This window comes from Podarcis filfolensis (assembly GCF_964270895.1).
Source record: "Podarcis filfolensis genome assembly, chromosome: 10".
Taxonomy (NCBI): domain Eukaryota; kingdom Metazoa; phylum Chordata; class Lepidosauria; order Squamata; family Lacertidae; genus Podarcis; species Podarcis filfolensis.
Genome location: NC_139612.1, coordinates 55,010,379 through 55,026,843, shown reverse-complemented (window position 1 = coordinate 55,026,843; position 16,465 = coordinate 55,010,379). Strand labels below are relative to the sequence as shown.

The following is a 16,465-nucleotide window of genomic DNA, read 5'->3' as shown; positions in this document are numbered from 1 at the left end:
TGGGTAGCTTTTGTGTTCGCGCATGCGTAAAATGGTTTCGGCTGTGAAGGGTGGTGAGGCTTTCTGATTCACCAATACTGTAATTTAAGGTCTCGAAAGCAGCTCGATGCTCTCATGGTTTACTCTGAAGTAACACCCCCCCCCCAGATTTCAACGGGGCTTGCTCCCCTAAGTATACATGCAGGTCCTACTTAGAACTAGGTCCCATTGAGTTCAGCAAGGCTTACTCTCAGGTAAGTGCAGCTTTAGGCTGCAACCCTGTGCACGCCAGTAGCTCAGTCCTAACCATGCCTACTCAGAAGTAGGGCCTGTTGAGTTCAGTGGGGTTTACTCTCGGGAAAGTGGGGTTAGGATTACAGCCATACTCCTCTGACACTCAGTGGGACAGGCTTTTGAGTAGACATGCTGTGACAGGACAATCCTATACAAGGCTGCTGAGGGGTAATCAAGCTGTTGAATTCATAGCTCTTCAGATCGTAGAACAAATGCCAAAACTTCAAGGAAAAAAGGAGGTGGGAATATTTTCTTAACATTTCTGATCCTGTTACCCTCTTTAGTAGAGGTGCATTTAGTTTCTTTTCCCTGAGAATTTCCTCCTAAGAAGACACAGTTGGCACCCAGTAGAGTTCCCTCTGTTCTTCCAGGCATTTTAACATTTTACATTTGGGGAAGATTGCTGTTGGTTCTAGTTTACTCTTTAGTTGTTTGGGCTTTGATTTGTTTTTATCTCTCCTTTTTTGGCTGATTTTAAATTGTACCTGTGTTTTGCATGAATTAGTTCTTATTCAAGCTTTGTCTGATTTTTTTTTCCTCATGAAGGGCAGTCAGCAAATATTTTTAAAGTCCAGGGTTCAAATACCCACTCAGGCATGAAGCTCACTGGGTGACCTTGGACCAGTCAGCATCTTAGCCTACCGTACCTCAATGGATTATTGAGAGGATAAAATAGGGAGCAGGATGTATGCCATTGCCAGCTTGTTGGAGGAAAGGTAAGATAAAAATGTAATAAAATAATTTGTGTGTTCACTTACTTGGGTTTAAGTCTCATTGAAATCAACAGGATCCCACTTTTCATCCAAACAGGCTCCCTGTATCTTAACAGGTCAGTACCAAACAAAAAAAGTTTACAGTCTTAACAGGCATGACACAAAAGGAATAAGGGCTGGAGAGGGAGGAGGCACATGAGTCGGTTGATAGTGTTGCTATAATTTATTGTGTGCATGTAGTACATTTGTTACCATTGGACAGGACAGCCTCTGCTCACAGAAGCCTTCAAGTACAATGCTGATTTATAAATTTATATATTGCATAATAAAAACCCAAGCAGTTTGCATAAAGGCAATTAAAATGCAACAATTTTCAATAATGTTTCCTTTAAACTGAGATGGAAACAAAACTATATAACACAAAGAAAGCTGAATAGCACTGAAAATTACGTGTCAGTCTAGGAAATATTTGGTAGACATAAATGTTTCTAAGCGGCAATTAAAGGTGATTACTGTCTCCGCCTTACAAATTGCTTAAGGGCATTCCATAGGTTGGTGCTGTCACCAAGAAGGTCTGCTTCCCTGTTGTCATCAAGTGACAATCGGCAGAGTCCCCTTGAAAGATCTACCAGGGATCTGCTTGCTGGTTTGCTACATATTGGTGTACAGAAGGTGGGACATCCCTAGCATGTATAACCTCTGTACAGCGTCTTCTAAGTAACAGTGGTAGGGAACAAAATGTTTTTGAGTAGGTGAATGAAGGAAAGTTTCTGGGGGAGTGCCAGCAAAGAACTTAAAGCTAGGGCAGCAGGAACTGAAGCCAAGTTTAGTCATCAGAGTATAATAAGAGCCTTGCTGGATCAGGCCACTGGTCCATCTATTCTATTCCTCCATTCTAATCTTACATTGGCCAACCAGATGCTTATGGGAAGTCAGAGTTGCACAGTGCTGAACAATTTTTTTCCACTTTTCGGTCTTTTGTGGAATCATTTTTAACAGTTTGTAGCAGCAAACAGTGGGGCGTCACTTTCATTCAAATGGTGCTGTTGCATGACAACCAAAAAAAATATACTTTCCACCTTCCAAGGAAAGTAAAATGAAAGTATTAGATTTTAAATATTATTGAAGCTGTATGACCTGTTATGAATCTCAAAAATTAATACAGTTTGGTACAGCTGCATGATTATGAAAAGGCACCATTAATATAGAGAGACCTGCCAGCGATGCCTCATTAATGGAAGGTAAGCATGTTAGAGGATCCTTGGGTTTTATTTCAGTGACTTTCTCCTTTCGCCTTTATACTGCTGAACCTTGAAAATGTAAAGAGCTTCAAGAATTTTTGAAACAAAAACTCCTGACAGGGGTTAAGTGCTCATTAAAATTAATAGGACTAGCAAAGGAGGTTGCTTCCAAGAAAACAAAAATCTGGGAACATTTTGGCCTGAATAATGACTGATTTCACTAGTAAATAGAGAGTTGGGCAATACAATATTTTTCTGCAGTCTTACCACTTTTTCGCTTAAGAAAATAATTTATTTATTTTTTTTAAAAAAGGTATGAGGCATAACCTCTCAAATATGGTTAATGTTTGAGTCTGGTACCCTGATCCTATATATTTGTATATGCTTATCAACCTACCAATGTCCCAGGGGCATTGGAATAATGCTGATTTTTATTTTTTTTAATGACATGCCACTTTCCCCCTCAGTGTAGGATCACCCAAAGCGTGCTTAAAAGGGGGGTATTTTCAGTTTCCACCACATCTCCCATTGCTAGGAGGTCAGAACACTCAGGAAATAGTAGGTAGTGCTAATGTTTCCTTTCAATGGTGCTTTGCAAGCAGAGGTGACTTGTGCAAGGAGGAGGCACAACCAATTTTGCCATGGGCCTGAGCAACTTCAAGCATCTTGATAGGTGTGGGAGTCATAAAGCCATGGTAGAGGCTGGTAATACTGCATGGTGCCCCCTGACCTCGGCTGACCAGCACTCTCTGCCTTACAATGTATAGAATGTATTGACCTTATATGGAGTTGTGTTTCCTCTGGGCAGTGATTACCTTATATGGTGATGGGTGTAGTAAAAGCCATGACCGGATGAGGTAACGTGAGACATTGGCAAACGGCCATGCGGGAGAGGGGAACAAAGGAGAATAAAATCGGAGGAGAGTGGTTGAAAGAGCTGCTCATACCGTCCTGAAAATATTGCTGGCTCTCTGTGTCTTTTTTCTATGCTGTGCACCATTTAATGACGGCTGGACTTCCGTCAGATAGGCCTGATCTGGGCTGCGGGATCACCAGCCCTCTTTTAGGGCGGACACTAGGATTGCATTTAACCCCTAGAGCCCCCTGGCCTTATATAACTTCCTGTTGTCCTAATCCATCACATAAATCAGGACAAAACCTCCTGATGACAGATCCTGCTATCTACGCAAGAACTATGGTCTCTTTCTAAATGCCTTACATCCAAGAGTTCTAACCCCAGAGGGCCTTCTTGGTGGCTGCACCCCTGTTATGAAACACCCTTCCAACAGGGATCCTTTTAGCATCTACAACACTGCCTTTAGCAGTAGGTAAACACTCCTTATGAACCAAGCTTTCTGATTATTCTGTTCTGCATTACTTAGAGGGTTTATCTGTTAGCGTAGTTTGCTTATGCTGGAACAGCTTTTTGTATTGCTTTTATTGCTCTTTTTGAGACATTGTTCCTAATCTGGTAATGGTCATTTTTGTTTTTGTTTGAAAATGGTTTTTCTTTGCATGAGCTGCCTTGAATACTACTGTGTATCAGAAAGACAGCACAAACATGCTCTCCGGTGGATAGGAAATATTTGTTTTATTTAGCAAAATGTTATACTGCATAATTAAAAAGAATCTGGAATCCGTGACCAAGGGAAAGAGACGGTGGAAGAAGATTGGAAGAAATTTAAAGTTTATCTTAAGAACTGTTGTAAAATTAATGAGTGCTAAAATGTCATGGGTAACGTAAAACAGAATTGCAGCGATAAATGATTGGGTAAGAGAAAAAGGATCAAAGAAATTGAATCATAAGTAATTGAAATTAGGGGTTGCTGAAAAAGTTTAAAACAGGGATGCAGAAAAGGGAGGTATGGGGAAGTCGTTGAAATAAGGTTTAAGAAAAAAAGGTTATGAAATTATACGTGTTTACATGTTTGTTTGTTAATGTGTTATGTTGTGAATTGTTAGTTTTTGTGTGTTAATATATGTTGTAAAACCAATAAAAATTTATTATAAAAAAAATATTAAAAAGAATCTGCTCAGTGATTTGCATAAAATAATCTAGAACTTTCATAAGAATTTACCAATAAAATCAACAGTTCCAAAAACAATAAAATAGAATAAAATTACTGGTTCAGCAAGCATCAAACACAATGCAGCTAAGGTGCCTGTCTAATGTATTAATATTGCTATGTTTGCAGTGCAGTTGATAATCATAGAATCATAGAGTTGGAAGAGACCACAAGGGCCATCGAGTCCAACCCCCTGCCAAGCAGGAAACACCATCAGAGCACTCCTGACATATGGTTGTCAAGCCTCTGCTTAAAGACCTCCAAAGAAGGAGACTCCACCACACTCCTTGGCAGCAAATTCCACTGTCAAACAGCTCTTACTGTCAGGAAGTTCTTCCTAATGTTTAGGTGGAATCTTCTTTCTTGTAGTTTGGATCCATTGCTCCGTGTCCGCTTCTCTGGAGCAGAAGAAAACAACCTTTCTCCCTCCTCTATGTGACATCCTTTTATATATTTGAACATGGCTATCATATCACCCCTTAACCTCCTCTTCTCCAGGCTAAACATGCCCAGCTCCCTTAGCCGTTCCTCATAAGACATCGTTTCCAGGCCTTTGACCATTTTGGTTGCCCTCCTCTGGACACGTTCCAGTTTGTCAGTGTCCTTCTTGAACTGTGGTGCCCAGAACTGGACACAGTACTTCAGGTGAGGTCTGACCAGAGCATAATACAGTGGCACTATTACTTCCCTTGATCTAGATGCTATACTCCTATTGATGCAGCCCAGAATTGCATTGGCTTTTTTAGCTGCCGCGTCACACTGTTGGCTCATGTCAAGTTTGTGGTCCACCAAGACTCCTAGATCCTTTTCACATGTACTGCTCTCAAGCCAGGTGTCACCCATCTTGTATAAGCGCTTGTATAAGCGCCAGGGCAATCTCAACTTGGGTGCTGCTTCTGCTTCTGCTGCTGAATAGCTCTGACTCAAATCCAGTGTGCACTTTCATACCATTACTGACTTTGACTGTGCTGACAGCGGCAAAATCTTTTGCCAATGAGCAAACGGGGCTTGTCCACTTGCAGAATTGAGACAGGAAGTAGCAGATGTTTTTCTTCTGAGTAGGATCTGTCAAAAACTGTACAAGATATCTGAATCTGTTTCACTTCTGATTTTTGTAAGCTGCTCTAGAATTTTTTGAGCTAAAAAGCAAGGTAAAAAATCTTCCAAATAAAGAAGGGAGCAATCATGACTCCCACCCACCCAGCCCAGTGGGGCTTTATGGAGTACAGGGGTGACCTCCACATCTGCAGCTTGGCCAGAGACGGTAGCCACGGCAGAAGGTGGGTAGGAAGTTTCATCAGGCCCAGTGCCATTATGGAATGGACGTGAGCTCAGTTTTGGATCCAACCCCTAAAAATAATATAAATTTACAGCTAAATAACTTGGATGCATTGTTATTTGCATCTTTCGTTGGGCTGTACTTACATGCTTTCATTTTTTTTTTAAAATCCCATAGAAGGATTGTCTTTAAAATATTCCCATATAGCAACCTTCCCCAACCTGATGCCTGCCAGATGTTGTTGGACTGCATCCCTCATCAGCCCTAGTCACTATGACCCATGGTCAGGGATGATGAAACTTGTAGTCCAAATTGTTGGGAAGGCTGTTAGTGGCAGGCCTTTGGAGCAGGGAAATGCAGCAGGGTTGACTTACCACATTTTGAAGTAATACACATTTGCATTTAGAGAGCTCTCCCCCCATCATATTTAGAGGGTTGGATGCGGGTGGCGCTGTGGGTTAAACCACAGAGCCTAGGACTTTCCAATCAGAAGGTCGGCGGTTCGAATCCCCGCGATGGGGTGAGCTCCCGTTGTTCGGTCCCAGCTCCTGCCAACCTAGCAGTTCGAAAGCACGTCAAAATGCAAGTAGATAAATAGGTACCGCTCCGGTAGGAAGGTAAACGGTGTTTCTGTGCGCTGCTCTGGTTCGCCAGAAGCGGCTTAGTCATGAGGGCCACATGACCCAGAAGCTGTACGCCGGCTCCCTCGGCCAATAAAGCGAGATGAGTGCCGCAACTCCAGAGTCGGCCATGACTGGACCTAATGGTCAGGGGTCCCTTTACCTTTACCTTATGCAATATTAGTCAAGAGTAGACATATTGAAGTTAATGCCCTTGGCTAACGCAGATCCATTCACTTCAATGGGTCTACCTCTGAGTAGTAGGTAGCTGGATACAAGCCGGAGTCAACAGTTGTCTAACTGCACATCTGTGTCATCCCTACATCTTGCAATACGTCCTGTAAGGTTATTATACATTTTGTGAAGAATTTTCTTTTCTCTGTCCAGAAACTACTTCTGATTACTTTCACTGACTTCTAGTGTGTGTGTGTGTGAGAGAGAGAGAGGGGGGGGGGGAAGCAGTTTCTCTCTCCACACAGTTCATAAATTTATAAACCCTCTTTCTTGCCCCTCCTTCGTCATCTTTGTTTTGTTTCATTAATCCATTTGTCACACTTAACTGTCATGACTAATAGCCCTTGATAGACCTATCCGCCATGACTTTTTCTAATCCTTTTTTGTACTAGTGAAGACAGATGCAATATTTAAGGAGCGGTCACAGCGGATTCTTCACCCTTGCATGAGACCCTCTGCAAAATTTGCATAAGAAGCATATGTGCCAGTACAATGGTTCAGCCACTGGGTTTAACCCGCACCCCTTGCTTCAGTCAGGCACGTGAAGATTTATTCATTTATACTTTCATCCTTCATCTTAGTAAAGAACAAACCCACAAACGTTTTTAAAAGATGCTCTTGGGGATTGTAGATGATGTAATGGAATAGCCAACCAGTGCCCTTCATAGCCAGCTCTTCTTTGGTTAAGAATGAATCATGCTGCCAATTTGTGGAACACATTTTCTAGAGCTCATGCTGGGAGAAAAAGAAGATATTACCTTTGTATTGAATACTGTAATCATGGAGTAAATTTTGAAGTACGCGAACTCATCATTGTAGCCCCTAAAGTCCTTAAGCATGCCTCCAAGGAAAGTCCAAAAATTCAGGCAGATGTGCTGATCCATTAAAACACACATAAACAGAGCAGCAATATACAGCATTATACCCAGTTTAATTAGATTCATTGTCTGTGCTTTTGTTCATCAAGTATTGGGGAGTAAGCTCCATTGAACTCGGTGCTTCTTCTGACTGTACAAGTTTGAGATGTACAACAGGTGGAAGGTTTGAGATGTACAACAGATGGAAGGTTAACAAAAGCTCTTCAGCCTGCTGAATTGCAACCTTTAGTTTTCCGTTAGAAATGCAGATAGGCTTGCAAAAAAACAACTAGGCTTGCAAAAACAACAACAACATTTAAACTGCTAGTTTGAAGTAGGAACACTGAAAGAAAAGGGGAGAAGAATCTAGCCCATGCTTGATTGCTTTTCCTCTAGTTCTCTGACTTTCTTGATGCTGAAAGTGTAAATCTCACCATATCTTCCTCAAGTGCTTGTGTGTTTTTGTGCGTGTTTCCCTCTCTCAAATATGACTTGGCTGGAATGTAGTGTTGTACAAAGGTACAAAAATTGCTCTGCCACTTTTGCTTCTGGCCCTGTCCACTACTGGTGCGTGGCCCCTGGAAGGAAAAAATGTGGCCCTCAGGCTGAAATAGTTTCCCCACTCCTAGTGTAGGCAATATTGGCCCAAACACACAAATAGCTTGACCTGGCATAAGGCAGCTTCTTGTGTTCCTTTGCTGCTGCCGTGAGGAAAGCCCAGCTCCTATACTCTCCACATGTGCAGAGTGGCTGTCTACATTTCTGCATTGATAACATATTTCATTTCAGCATTGGACTCTCGTTAGATTGCCGTGTTTTGTTTAATCTAGCACAGTTGTTTTTTTTAATTTCAGGGTGATGTTTTCACCCAAACCTCCATATTCTCTCAATATATATATATATATATATATATATATATATATTCAGAAACTGCTTCTGTTCACATGTGCCCCAAGTCTTACATAACCCAGACAGGTGGTGGGAGCAAGCGCGTTGCTGTGACATTTATTACACTGAGCACGAGGCTTCTATTCTGGTCCCCCTCAATACCAGGTGCCACTCTAGGTGGCAGGTGGTAGGTTTTAATCAGCGGCTTTGCATTGCTTCATATGTTAGCCTTGTTATTTTTATCTCTTTTTGGGGTATGTTTTTGCTCTATTCCTTATTTGAGCAGCTTCTAAATTACTTGATAATTAATGCGGCAACTCGTTGCTTCCCCTGAATGCAGAGCCCGAGCTGGTGCAATCCTTTCAGTGACAGCTATTTATACATATATGTGTGGCATGGGCTGTGTTTTCCTCCCCCATGTTTCAAAGCAGGGTACATCTCACTCCACCCCCAGTGTGTGCATCTTGGTTTCCCTAATATGCTTTGTGCAGCTTCCTGCATTGTGTCTGATGAGAAGCTCAACTTGGATCCAGATGGGGGGAGTGTTGCATTGCTCTGCTCTTGCTCCTTTCCCTACGAAAGCCTTGCCATGCTGCAGCCAGATATCGCAGCCTTAATTACACCTGCTGTGCCTCCCAAATAATGTGAATTCATGTGGGGCGGCAATGTGAAGAGGTGCCTTACTGTGATTGCTAATGACTTCGGCTGCTGGTCAGTTGCATAGCTGCCCTCCTTTCACTTATGAGATTTGCTGCTGCAGCAGTTTAGCTCGCCAGTCTCCCCGGGACTGCAATTTATCCTGATGAGGAGCTTGCCTTTTCTGTATGGAAACAACAGTTAAGTCTCATCTTCACTGAAATCATAAGGGTAGGTCTCTGTATAATCTTATAGACCCTGCAGATTCTTGAAAAGGATTGAAGAGCTCAATGGACTAACTACACAGTAAATATTTTTCAAATAATAATAAAAAGCATTGCCACTGGAGTCAGATGACCATTGTCTTTGCAGTGATTTTCCAGAATGTAAAGGTTGTGCAGAAACAAGCACACAGGTAAGTTCCACACTTGTGACATCAGTCCGGCATTCTGAAATCCAAACTAGTACAGTGTATTATCTGACAAGACCATATGGTGCTGGCCCAAGAGCAATTGGTTTCAGCCAGCATGTCTGGCAATGAGGGCTGATGGGACATGGAGTTCAGCAATATCTTATACCCTGTCTTATACCGAATCCTTAGTCAATAGAACCCACCACTGTTAGATCCCAAGGCTACATAAAGATGGATGCTAGGAGTTCTTTACATCTTCCATGCAAAGTTCCTGGTTGAGAGCATCCAACTAATGATCCTGGATGACTTCTTCACAATATATTGTTTCTGTAGAACAAAGTGCCTGGGTGTCCAGAGTGAATGAAAGAAAAAATACACGTTCATTGTGTGTGATTTTAGCAGACTGCATGGTGAAGCAGTTATTGAATAGTTGTGCTGGGGAGATAAGTCACTTTTCAACGGAATGAGATAAGCAATTCCCAACCCCCCCGCTACTAGCTTAATTGCGGAAAGGTAGTCAGAGAATCTGGGCTGCTTGCAGGAGCCTGGAGGGAATGTGAAGAGGAACCACCACAACATTGTCCTAGAAGTGACAAGCAGCAGCAGCAATAACAACTCCAGGGACTCCTGAGATAACTTGAAAATACAAAGTGCACAAGCTTGTGTTTGCAAACCTGTGATTCGTTCCTTCATTAGGAAGCAAGGGTTGTCTGTGGCTCCTTGTCGGGTGTTGGTTTGTCAGCAAAGCTGGCTTTCCTAGTGCATGATGTGATGGGTAAAAAGGAATTTAAAAGAGGTAGACTGGCAAGAAAAGGTAGCACAGCTACAGCATCTGCCGTGTCAAACAAAACGGCTATAGCCTTGAGTTGGCCGCCATATGCTGGCCCCAATTGCACATGACTTTAGACCAGCCTTTCTCAACTGTGCGTCCAGCTCAGGGATGATGGGAGTTGTAGTCCAGCAACATCTGGGGACCCACAGGTTGAGAACTGCTGCTTTAGACCATCATTAAAGCTTAACTATGGTTTAAAGAGCACACATGCTGGTGCATGAGACTCAAACTGTGGACACTTGTCCCTTTCCTGCTCCTGCCACACACTTCCAGGAGCTAAGCAATGGTTTGGCTTAGTGCAGGTTAGAGTTCAGCTAACATCCTAAGTCAGGTTTGCAAGCCACGGTGGTACCTTGCTTCTCGAACTTAATCCATTTGGGAGTCCCAAAACTGTTTGAAAACCAAGGTGTGGCTTCCAATTGGCTGCAGGAGCTTCCTGCACTCAAGCGGAAGCCACATTGAACATTCGGCTTTTGAAAAACGTCCACAAACCAAAACACTTATTTCTGGGTTTGCGTCGTTTGGGAGCTGATTTGTTTGGCAACTAAGCCGTTCGAGAACCAAGGTACGACTGTACTGCAGAAAGGTAGAATTCACATTTCTCCCTCTGCCCCACCCAGAAGAGCCTGCTGGATCAGGCCAGTGGTCCATCTAGTCCACCATCCTGTTCTCACAGTGGCCAACCAGATGCCGGTAGGAAGCCCACAAGCTAGACCCAAGCACAAGAGCATTCCCCACTCCATTGGTTTCAGAGCATAGCCATCATGGCTAGCAGCCATTGATAACCTTATCCTCCGTGTGCCTCCCGGAAGGCACGGAAAGGAACCTAATATGTATTTCTTATCCCTGCACGGTTGGGGCAAGGACAAAGTTTTGCCTTGCTGCAGTGCTTGAAAGAATACAGGGCCTCTTTTTGCGACCTGTCAGCTTATAAAGCCAAAAGGGAGTCCCTGATCAGGTCATTTATCTTTCTTAACTTTTTTTTCTAAGCCTTGAAAATTGTCAAATAGGGGAATGTCTCTTTTGATCAGGGTGCATGATACCTTCTTACTGTTAATCATTGCTATCTCCTTCCTCCTCCTGCCAAGCAAATTGGTATCCAATGCTACTTTCCCATGCCTGTAATGATTTATTCATGCCATGTTTTAATTTCTCAGCAGAGCCAGGGATATTGATTGCTCAGCATGGTGACAAGGGGGAGGAATCCATATTCATTCTAGGGGGGGGCAGTATTTAAAGAATTCGTTGCTGCAAGAAAATAGCTAATGCTACTTCATGCATTGCTTCAGTGTTTACATCCTTTGAAGTGAATGTCACCATTCTGATAAATTTCTTTTATTGCTGTTTTTTAATGGCTTTCAGCTGTCCCTTGATAACCCCGCACACTTCTAGGACTTTATGCTGTGCTTACCTTAAAAAATAATTCTGATGTCCCAGGTGGATACATTTCTTAGCTGGTCCGGGGCTAGGTACATCTACAATCTATTCTAGATCATGTTTTTGATAGCGTGAGGCAGTGTGTAAGGAGCTACTGGCTCTGCAAGCAACCCCACCATGTGGTGGACAGTTGCATTGCTGGTGGCAACTTCTGAATAAAGTACCGTACTGTACAGTTATGTCCTGGACAAGAAAGAGCATAAAAGACTTCCTGTTCCACCTGAGCCGTGCTTGAGCAACAAGGTCTACCTGAGTTCCAGGAAATTTCCTGAAAGCTTAGTTAATGGGGGTTTTTTTGGTCCTGATTCGTTCCTCACTCCTGTCTCACTGTTTATGTCAGGGGTCAGCAAACTTTTTCAGTAGGGAGACAGTCCACTGTCCCTCAGACCTTGTGGGGGGCTGGACTATATTTTTTTTTTGGGGGGGTGAATGAACGAATTCCTATGCCCCACAAATAACCCAGAGATACATTTTAAATAAAAGGACACATTCTACTCATGTAAAAACAACAGGCAGGCCCCACAAATAACCCAGAGGTGCATTTGAAATAAAAGGGCACATTCTACTTGTGTAAAAACATGCTGATTCCCGGACCATCTGCGGGCCAGATTTAGAAGGCGATTGGGCCGGATCCGGCCCCCGGGCCTTAGTTTGCCTACCCATGGTTTATATTCTCTTTCTATCTTGCTCTTTGTTCCTGGTTGGACCTACAAGTCTTGGTGCCTGTCTCAGCTCAGATCGCTGTTCATGGCTCAGTCCTGACATACAAGGTGAACATAGGACAGGGGTCTAGATTCAGGTAGGTATCCGTGTTGGATAAAATTGTCCAGTAGCACCTTAGAGACCAACTAAGTTTGTTCTGAGTATAAGCTTTCATGTGCATGCACACTTCTTCAGATACACTGAAACAGAAGTCACCAGACCCTTATATATAGTGGGAGGGTGGGGTGGGTTTTTTCTCAGAAGGGTAGTAGGAGATGGGTGATTGACTCAATGGGTATGGTAACAACTGCAATCAGTCCTACAGGAAAAAGCAAGGGATAGTATGCAGATGACCAAAAATAGCTTTAGCATAGGACAGGGGTGGCTCACCTGCACCCTGTGGTCAATATATAGCCCCCTGGAGGTTTTTTGTGACACATATTTTTAAGTCATTATAACTGTTCTCATAGGGCCCCCAGTGCAATGATGCTGTGATTCCAGAAGGTTTTTGGGCATCACTGAATGTGTCCAGGTTTTTTAAAAAACACTCTCTCTATATATATATATGGAATATAATATGACCACTCGCAGGGAAGCCATGCTGAGATTCTGTAATGCCAAAAAGTTTTTGTACTTAAAAAACCCCACAGTAATAAAAAAATACATATTTTACTTGACCATTCCCATGGATACACCTGTCATTGACAAGGTCAGGCAGGAATGTGCTGCCAACAAGGACACCTCTGTGGACATGCCTATCACCAGATGTGCAAGGTTCACCTGAAAGAGTTTCAGGAGAATGGTCAAGCTTGAAAGGGAGCTGTTAACCCAGCAGAACTGCAGCGGAGACTGAGACTTTCATAGCTAGTTCCTCACTTGTCAGGTTTTCTGCTGGGTTATTTTGAGGGACAAAGCTAGGGCTTTGCAAGGGGAAAGGCCCACTGCACTATCCCTACAAGTCCTTTTCTAGTGCTGCAGCAGAGATGTTTTAAGACAGGTGCTGTTGAAAATGTAGATCAGCCCTGAAGGCTACAGAAGTCATCCAGACGTCCTCTTGTGTTAACCTTCCGTTGAATATTCTGTGTTCATATACATATCTTGCTGCATATCCTTTAACCAATATGTCTCACTGCATGTCTTCTGTCTTCTGCCTTTCTCGAACACGCTGGCGCTCATCCCAGTTAATTTTTAAAGAGTTGCTCTCAGAATATTGGAGGCAGATGCTGCTCCGAGTCGAGAATGATTTGCTCTTGATTTTAATAAGTTCTTAAGAGCACACCCAATTGTCAGATGCCCAGTTTCTGAGCATGTACTTATCGCTGTGCTTGCCACGAGGTACCTTTCCCACTGGAAACTGCAGTGCTGTGTCAAACTCAATACCGTTTCTCAGCAGAGACAAAGGTAAATGTCAAATTTCACTTGTCGCCATGGTTTGACACCTGCCTCAATCTCTGCAAGGAATGTGCCAATCATCTTTACCCCTTTCCGGTTTGTTTCATCGGAAGGTGTTAACTCTGGTCAACCATTTGTCTGCGTGCATGAGCTGATTCTGTGAAAGGGGTGTGTGTGTGCTGTGTCAAGTGAAGAGGTGACCTCTTCTCTGGCCTTGTTTAGCTAACAGCTAAAGATGTTTTCTTTCAAAGGGTACAGATGACTAGGAGATGCTTGCTCAATAAGCATTGCTGGCTGGTGGCCCATAGATAGTTTTACGTCTTACCTCCTGGGCTGGGGGAAATGTGAAGGAGAGAGAAGTTTTTGCAGCTGACTGAGGGCATCTAAGGGAACACTTTGCTCTGGGGAAAACCTAATGTTCGTCTTAAGATGAGCAGTGCCTACATATTGGCCTGCTTTCCCATTTTCTCTCTCTCTGTGTCTGTGTGTACACACTCTCTCTCACACACACACTTACATGCAAGGAGATGGGGGAGAAATACGGTTTTGTTTGCATTTTAATGGAAAACTACCCAATCCACACTGCTCAAACCAATATGTGAAAGAAACACAGCTATCCTTGCAATTTGTACTTCCCCCATATTTAGTAGTGCAGTTCCACAACCCAAGCAGTGTGTATAAGGATGCATATATTAGGGACATGAGTGCACAAAAATGCATATGTTGGTGCAAATGGCAAATATGCATTGAAACGAGGGGAAACTGCTTGCAGAAATATGTAACTCAATCAAGCCTGCGTACAACGATGCCTTTTGAAGAAATGCCTTTTGAAGAAATTCACAGTACAATACTGTACTGTTGAACTTCAAACAGCAACACCCGAAACCCCTACAACTTTCTGCAGAAGTGTGGAGAAACTGAAACTGACATATTTGTCCTTCCTTAGCGATACAGCTGTGGTTCTCCAGCCTCACAAAGGAAACTGAAGAGAGGCTGTTCCTGAATTTTCCTACTGCTCAGGAAAGTGGGCAGCTCCTAACTAGAGAAGAAGTAGGACTCTCACCCTGCCGCTCATGAAAGTGGGAGAGGGAATAAAAGTGAAGAGGATGGTTCTTTGACTGATAGAAAACTGAGATTTCATACACATCTCATAAAACATACCTGGATTACTTTTTTATTTATTTAAATAAAGCTTTGAAAGATCGATATTTATATCTCTCTTGCTTGAAATATGCAAAACCCTTTCACATATAATGTATCCACATGTCTAAGGTAGAGTAGAGCGGCACCACTGTCCCCACCCCTTTAAGCACTCCCATGTGAGTGGGATCCCTGCGTGATCAAGGTATCATCACATGTAGCCTTTTCTGGACTTCCATGGTGAACCTGCAGGTACGAAGGTGCTGTACTAGTATTAGCAAACAAGGCCCTAAATGGCCTGGGACTGAAGTTCCACAAAGAGCACCTTCCCCAATACCAACTATCTCAGGCCTTCAACCAGCAGGGGAGGCTCCGTTGGTGGCACTGTCACTAGGGGTTGCCCAGTTGACAGAAACCTGTGACGGGGCTTTCTCAGTATTGGTCCCCCATCTGTGAAATGCCCAACCTCGTGAAGTGTCTCAGTCTCCCTCACTATTCTCGTTTAGGGGGAATTTGAAAACATTCCTTTTTACCTAGGCATTTGCTGGTGGAAACATCTGCCCCTGGTGACCCTGAAATTATAAGTTTTAGGATTGTTTTTAGGATTTTTACTGTCTCTACTGGTTTTTGAAGGTCATTTCTTACTGTTTTTAGAAGTTTGAGTGTAGTGTTGACACCACTGATTTTGGATCTGGAGAAGGAGCGTCTTTATCCAAAAATAAAAAGCCCTTCACCCTAGGGTGCCGGGTGGAGAACACACTGAATTATTTGAGATCCCTCTACAAAAATAAGATGAAGAAGCTTTTCAGTTTTACTGTCTCTTTCTCCTTCTCTTAGATGAGCAAAAGAAAAAAGACCTGTTAAAACTTTTTCAAACTTTTTGTTTCAATTTCTAGCATTCAGTTTGAGTTACAGACTTTTTCTACTTTGCTTGCATGCTCACATTGCTCTAAACTGCTCTTAGAGTCACTGTCTGCAGATTTCTTCGGTTTTTAATGTATGAATTTTTATGGTGTGAACCACTTTGAGTTTATTTTTCAGAGAAAAACAGGATATACCTTTCTAACTATGGCCCCACTGTTTTCTGAGGTTTGCTTAATGGTAACATGGAAGAGAGCCTTTTGAGTATCCCAGCTCTGGAACATCATCCCCTCTGAATTTTGAGTGGTGTTGATGCTGTTGAGCTTTCTGCATCAGCTGAAGACCTGGCTTTTTGCCCAGGTCTTTCCTGGAGTTTAATGCCAGATTAAGTGCTGCCACCTCTCTACTACTGGCATTGTTGTTTTATGTGGGCATATTTATCTTTGAACTTGTAACTCACTCTGGAATTGCTTGCAATAAAAAGCAAAACATTGGCAAGCCTTAGTCAGTCCACACCTGGAATACAGTGTCCAGTTCTGGGTACCACTGTTTAAGAAGGATGTTGACAAGCTGGAACGTGTGCCATGGAGGGCAACCAAGATGATCAACGGTCTGGAAACCAAGCCTTACGAGGGCGTTGGGTATGTTTAGCCTGGAGAAGACTGAGAGGCAGTATGATAGCCATCCTCAAATATCTTAAGGGCTGTCACAAGCAACTTGTTTTCTTCTGCTCCAGAAGGTAGGGCCCAAACCACTGCATTGCAAGGGGTCGGGCCAGATGGCCCTTGGAGTTGCTTCCAATTCTGTTATGGTTTTCCCCCTTAATGCTTGTCATGCTATTATAGCTACTAAGTCAGCTTCAAGTTTTGTTGTTAAGATTTA

General features: G+C 43.0%; 1 long non-coding RNA gene across 2 annotated transcripts; it reads left to right on the top strand.

The window, feature by feature from the left end:
• The first annotated feature begins 31 nt into the window (after positions 1-31).
• Positions 32-14,786, top strand: LOC310742828. Of its 2 annotated transcripts, XR_014538703.1 has the most exons (3): positions 32-233; positions 820-2,227; positions 14,529-14,786. It is a non-coding gene; the product is annotated as an uncharacterized lncRNA (long non-coding RNA). The 2 variants fall into 2 exon arrangements; XR_014538704.1 differs by lacking the exon at positions 14,529-14,786 and having other exon boundaries at positions 820-2,660.
• The last annotated feature ends 1,679 nt before the right edge of the window (positions 14,787-16,465 follow it).